General features: G+C 44.7%; 1 long non-coding RNA gene across 1 annotated transcript; it reads right to left on the bottom strand.

The window, feature by feature from the left end:
• Positions 1-3150: 3150 nt before the first annotated feature.
• On the bottom strand, positions 3151-5620 carry LOC125758809 (uncharacterized). Its single transcript, XR_007416437.1, has 3 exons — positions 5374-5620; positions 5236-5307; positions 3151-3250 (listed from the first exon to the last, which is right to left on the bottom strand). It is a non-coding gene; the product is annotated as an uncharacterized LOC125758809 (long non-coding RNA).
• Positions 5621-7076: the final 1456 nt, after the last annotated feature.

Here is a 7076-nt window from a genome sequence, read left to right as displayed (position 1 = left end):
TAATACACTGTACGCTACCAAACGACTGAACATTTTAACAATAGCATCATACCTCTCAAGGAGGTGGGGGAAAAAGCGGGGGGGGGGGGTGTAGCACGGGGAGTCGTACACGTACATTGTTACCAAGAGTTGGGCAAACATGCCCTTATTCCTTTGTGACAGCCATGTAGCTCTATAACTTCACAGGTGCGCGAAACAAGGTGTCATACACCCTATTATAGCAACACATTCGAATAACGCATGCTTAGTGGTCTCGGATTGCCCACAATTCGCGCATAAATCATTTGATGCCATGAATCACATGACGAGGCGTTCTCGCTCCATATCCTCAGCCAGGCATACATTGTTTTTTTTTTTTTCCTTCGAACACGGATTGCCTGCTGTACATGGAGCCGAAACCACCGACACTATGACGGCATCTCTAGCTTAAGTCATCCTGGAAAGCCCCCGCGCTCGATCTGGTTATACTGCAGAGTTCGGCTGCTCGTCCTAATAGTTTTACCTGCAACCTAAAAAATAAAGAGTACTGCAAGAAAGACAGCAGCTTTCCATTTTATCCTTTAAGCGAACGACTAAGATGAAGCAAAGGCTTGGAATGGGGCAGTTCAAATGTCTGCTTCGAATTCCTCACCATGTAAGGGGCAGGTTCAAGCGAAGTTCTGGTAGGCAAAGCGATGAATGAATGAATGAATGAATGAATGAATGAATGAATGAATGAATGAATGAATGAATGAATGAATGAAAAAAGTTGGCCGCATATCTGCGTGCTTCGCTGCAAATGTCGCCTAAAGACGATAGAAGAGGCATGCGTCAGATATGGACGCCATCTGGCAATACGTCGGGAAACATGAGTGCTGTGTTGCGGGCTGGTAGTCCCGGCGCAGCGGCAGGCGAAGACCGGCGGTGACGAACGCTACCGGTGGGGACGCCGGCCAGCCCGAACACGCTGTTTGGCGCGATGCGCCGAAGGAGAAGAAACGTCCGCACTCAACGAGTACTCTCCACAAACTCTCTTACTTACACGTCGCCTGGGTAAAACAGGAATGCCAGAGCGGCGCCCCCCTGTCATTCGTACAATGCAATACTGAACCGAAGACAAGTTTCAGCGCAGTCGCATTTTCAGCGTACCTTAAGAAACTAGGGTTGTAACATTGTAGGGCGAGTAGGGCCAGAAGGACCGTCACGACGAAAACCTGCCTCCTCAGTCGTATTCGCCTGGAACGTTGGTGTGGCTTCGCGTTCCCTCCTCCGCTCCTGGCCTTTCCACAAAGATACTGCCTAAGTACGAAGGCCCCTACCGTGTCCTACGTCAAGCATCCCCAGTTAACTATATGATTGAGCCTGTTCAATCATCTACGGACCGCCGTCGTCGCGGCCGCGAGACTGTTCACGTCGATCGACTGAAGCCGCATTATGACCCACCAGTTGTACCTGTTCCTTAGGTCGCCAGGATGGCTCCTTTTCCGCGGGGGAGTGATTTGTAACATGGTAGGGCGCAGACAAGAACGTCCGCGAAAGAAGAAGACGAAGACGGTTGTTGTTGGCGCTCGCGCTTGTCGGCTTGGACCGCTGATCGCTTCAGTTGTTGCAATCTTTTAATAAACGCGTTACTGTCTCAACGTTAAACGCATACCATCAAGGTCTTTAAAATTGCGTATCTATGTATTTTCTATTAAAGGAACACACCACCTAATATTTACCTAATGATGTTACCCCTCAGATATGCGTAATATTTACCTTTTGATCGACAACGTTCACAAGTATGAACAGCCGTACCAGTTCAAGATGCGTGGGCGGTAAGCAAGTGGTTCAACTTTGGCCGGATGGCTGAATCGGGTGACGTGCCGACAAACAGAAAGACAGAAAGACAGACCAAAATTTCTGCTTTTAAGTTCCCCAAGAAAGACTGTCGTCTTTAAAATCCATGCATCCTTTGGGAGTTCTTAAAGTGATGTTTAAGCGTGGCGTTTTATTGTACGCTTTTTTTTTTCAGCCTCGTTGGTTGCGGCTTTCCCTTATGAAAATGTGAGATGAGTTCAAAAAGAAAGTCTAATGACTTCTGACATTTCAGTCATTTGACGCTCTAATGTGTCCCTTTAGAAGTTTGTAATGTATTTGAAATGCCATTCAAAAACATATTGGCCGATCATTCTGAGTGCATATTAACATGTGATAGTCTGATGCGGAATTAACATGTTGATAGTCCCGATGCGTTATTAACATGTGATAGTCTAGTGAGCATGAAACGACCTTTGACATCAACACTCATTTGATTCTCTAATGTATTTCTTCAGAATTGTTTTATGTACTCATAATGTCATTCAAAAACATATTGGCCACCGTCATTCTAATGTGTCCTTATGAGTGACTTTCTTGTGAGTATGAAAACATCCGTTTGCAATGACCCTCGGCCAGCTTGTGCTTCGTGGCCAATGACATTCATACATTCCTGAAACAGAACTATTACAGTGCATGATAAGATTTATGATATGTCCGGATGATAGTACGGATCACATATTAGTTGTGCCTGACAATGTGTTTGCTGGTTGATACACATGCAGCCAAGCATCATACAAAGTGCATGTATGCACCTTCTACGACACTTGTGCTGTAAAAAGGACATTTCTCAACAAAAGAAAATGGATAAAAACATTTATTGACTGGGAACATGCAGAGGTAAATGAAAGAAAAATATGGTGTACACCTGTCATATCTTCGTTTGTTTAATCTGTCTACTTAACATTGATGACAGATTGCTTTTGATGCGCAGGGTCCTTGTAGGGAATCCATGTATGTGTATCCATGCATGTGTATCCTGCACGAAAGATCGCAGTAAATATAAGAGTTGCAAAGAAAAACTTTATCCAACACATCGTGCACCTTAGAACACTTAGATGGTACTGCCAAGGCCCCGTGCAGGTAGTTGACAAAAAGCACTTTTGTGAAGTTAGAGTTAGTCAAAATTGCATCTTATAATCGCATTTCCAATAGAAACTTTCAGCAAATCCTGTAAGAAAACAGGAAAACAACACAGAAGGTCAAGTCCAGCATCAGTATACATTAATGGAGTTACGTCTAAGGTCTTGTTTCTTTGATCGTAGAATTCCCTCAAAAAAGTTGCATAGGTTCATGAGGCAGGGCGCAACATGTCGAAGCTCTTTGTAAAGATTGAAACAAATGCCTACCATAAAATATAAGCTCGACCAGGCTCACAGGTAGAACGCTCCCATCTTCGTCTGCAAGCTGTCGTCTGCTTCAGTTCCACGAACAGGTGAGATCACCGGTTACATATGTTAAGGATACCAGAAAACATTCATGAGTTGGCGCACCACACAGACCTTACAGCTCACACACAATACATACAATGTATTCAGGCAAGTCTATGTTTATATACCAGCAAGGGCCTTGAATGATGGACTCAGATTGCGCTATAAGAACAAGTATAACCTGAGCAACGGCTCATGGCAGACAACTGTAATGGTGCCATTGCAAGCCGAACTTTCAGAAACTTATGTACTTAGTAAACACTATGTGGTTGGAGAACGCAGATTACGATATAGGTCATTTAAATGACGAAAATTACATCAGCTCTGCTACACAATATAAAATGCATAAATTGATAAAATAAGAGTATGTGTGGCCCATGTGCACACTACATAATGCCGAGCTTTACATATTGTATTATATGATGAATTTGAGCCGTTTAGGAAAGTAATTCTAGTCGTGTTAAAGCCAATCAATGCCTGGAATATCGGTTTGAATTTGTAGTGCTGCAAGCCATGAAAAAAAAAAAAACGTTAACCACTTTTGTCAGCCTTCTCTAAACTTCTGCACACATAGTTACATACGAGAATTTAGATTTGTTTCCCATAATAATTACTTCATAAAATTAAAGTAGCACTCTCACAATGAATGCTACGTCTTAGTCGCACAACCTGCAAATAACAGCGCTTTTTCAGTTTCATGCTGCCTTAAGAAAAGCTCACAAAAGAAACATGAACTTAGATAAGCACATAATTGAGGTGTGCTTTTGCCACCCCAGCACAGTGGATAAAAAGCTCTTGGAACAGTGCTGCTTAACCATTACAACAACTTCTGTTAATATAAACCAGTATGCTTCAGGAAACAATATAACGACGGGAAAAATATTTCACATCATTTTTCTCAAACACAAATATTGCAACAAAGGGCACCTTGCCAAACGCAACTGGCATATTTGTCTAGAATTGATAATTATATACATCTTGTGCTCTTTCAGATTACTGTACACATGGTGTTAGTACCAGAATATAACGTAATTCACTGACTTGTATTATCTTCAAGTGGGTTCACCCAACGCAAGTTCGTTTCTCGTAGCAACGACCTTGCACAGTCAGATTAAAATCCTAACCATAGTGCAACTAACTTCTAACAAAAACAAGCGCGGTGCAGTAGTCGCGGAGAAAGCCACAAACACACGCCACTGAAGAGCACCGCGCGCGCATGTGCAGCCGCAGCGTGTTTTTATATCTTCCTCCCCGCGTACTACATGCCAATTATTACTGAGTTTCCTGAAAAGTTACTTCATTTGTACCTGCATCATGAGAAGGCTAGGCGATGAACGTTATGTTTAAAGCAGTTCTATTTCCGAAGTGATAAGCCATCGTACAAGTAGCTTCAGGCGATGATCTCGTGCAGTATAGAGCTGTAGTCGATTTCAATAACTTTCGACGACGCTAAGAAGTTTATTTACAGAATCACAACTCGGATACAAAAAATCTTGCAAATTATTCTTCCTTCGGTTTACGATCGCTTCTGAGCGGCGGAATGCCAAGAGCGGGCCACTTTCTCTCCTCGGTCGCGACCCGTCCCCTCTCCGGGAAAGAGCCATGCTCTCAGTCCTTCCCTCCTACCTCACCTCCCCCCTCCGGTCCCCTACGCCCAAAAGGGCGAGTGTTGCCCTCCCTGCGACACATACATCGCGCAGGCGTCCCCAAGGTCAACCAGTTCCCGAGTAGAGAAGCAGCAGCGGGAAGCGGGCGGGCCGAGCGACAGGCATTCTTGGAATCGAAAAACAGCCAAGGAAGAAGAGCGCCATGACAAGAAACGCTTGCGTTACAGAAGCGAGCGGAGTATCGCGCAAAGCAACGCGCCTTCATCCACCCGTTGCAGTTGTAGGTAGTGAACGCACATGGTGAGTGCTTCATACAACCGTATAAAGTGCACAGAAAGCATTGAGTATAGCGTAAAACATACCTGTCTATCATCCTTCCTCTGGCCATCATCCCCGCAGAGTGAACACACCGCCCAGACGATCACACTCGGTTCCTGCGTAAAAGACGTCATGTAATGAAGTAACCTAGCTGTGTAATTCAGAAATATTCTAGAACTTACCAAAATCAGGCATCCACTGTGCACTCTTCAGCTTTACAGTCCACAATGTACCTTACACTCGGCGACAGTCTTGTCAAAAGGCTGCTGTACGTCCGCACTCGCCTTCAGTCACGAGACTAGGACCTAGATCGTCTTGGAAGGTACACTTGACATTGAATCAAGTAACCAACGTGCATAATCGATAAACGTGGTAACGAAGCATTGCAGAACACAGCATGGCACACACACACACAAACCGCGCGCATCGTGCACCCGTCAACAACTAAAAAGCGCCCCCAAGGACAACTTTTCTTGGCAATGAAGGGAAGGCTACGGGGGCGGAGCTACTGCACATGTACTGCTCCGCGAAATAGTCCGGTTCGGCGCGCGTTTCGAATTTAGTTTTGGTTTGTGAACCTTCCGTACCTCATGTGACGGCCATTTCATTGTTCGAGCGGCCGTCTCAGGCTTATACAGCCATTTGCTAGTGAAATTCGTCAGAAGCTCCCTAGGCGAGTCGTCGGGAAAGGTGGAGGGTGACGAGCGCTCACTTGAAGACGAAGGCGCTATTTTGACTGTGAGGTGCACGTAAAAGGTGCGACGCTTTCACAAGTGCAAAAACGCGAAATGACGCTGCATAAATCAAAACAAATATAAATATCTCCTTGGTGCGCGCTGACCCTCTCTTCAAACAGCGCTCCGTAGAAAATAAAGCAATGTTGTTGTTTTTATTTGTCACTGTACATAAAAAAAGTGTATTTATGGCTTTTTTTTAACCCGTGTGTGCATGTTGGGAATGTGTTATGGCTGTTCGATTTTGTTATACAACTATACATTTTGTTTTGTCAAAAGAAACGCTTTTTTGTTTCAAGTTACTGCCCTCTCCCGTGGATAGAAAGAGGTAGGGATTATGATAGGAGGAGGGAATGGGTAGGGTGTGATAGGCGACACCCAACGTTGCACACAGAGGAGGTGAATGGGACAAGGAAGGAGTGAAGGGAGAGAGGAGTTGACGCCGTGGAGAACGGAAGAGAGTCGCATGGAGACGACATTACGAGGAGGCGGGGCGGGAGAAGGCGGTACGCGACGTTGGGCCAAATCGAACTTTGGTTGTCGGCTGCTTCTGACCAGCGTTGCAACAGCGAGGAGAGATAGAGACAGTAGTTTGAGGTTGGGAAAAACGCTTGTCCGCGTATCTTTGCAACCAACAACATTCTGTTTTGGACATATATGTAAGTGCACCATGCATAAGAACAGTCCCTAATTTTTATCACAACAATAACGAACTTTTTTTCTGTACGTCACCCATTGTCCACAGTTCCAATTCTTCTCCGCCCCCCAAAATCCTTCGCGACGCCGTGCGGGTAATCCCCACTCTCCTCCGTTAATTTCTACTGGACAAATGGCCAACACGGGCCCCTGAGCGAGTGTTCGCAGTGTCACTTGATCATATCTGTTCATATTTGCATATGTGATCGACTCATGCCTTTTAAAAACAAGGAAATGCTTACTTCTATTATACGGCAGGTAATATAATGAACATTGCTGCGGTCGTCAGCAATTCTTCGATCGCCGGTGCATGGGCGATATATGTAAAATATTTACGCATTCTACTGAAACACGATATTTGTGTACATTGCAACACAAATTGTTTATTGCTTGTAGTCTCTGAAAGACGAACTTGTCTATTGTGATAAACTGGTTTTACGGTGGCGATTAAGGCT

Source organism: Rhipicephalus sanguineus, chromosome 6 (genome assembly GCF_013339695.2).
Source record: "Rhipicephalus sanguineus isolate Rsan-2018 chromosome 6, BIME_Rsan_1.4, whole genome shotgun sequence".
NCBI lineage: Eukaryota > Metazoa > Arthropoda > Arachnida > Ixodida > Ixodidae > Rhipicephalus > Rhipicephalus sanguineus.
Note: the sequence above shows the minus strand (reverse complement) of the source record. Positions and strands in the feature narration are given on the sequence as shown.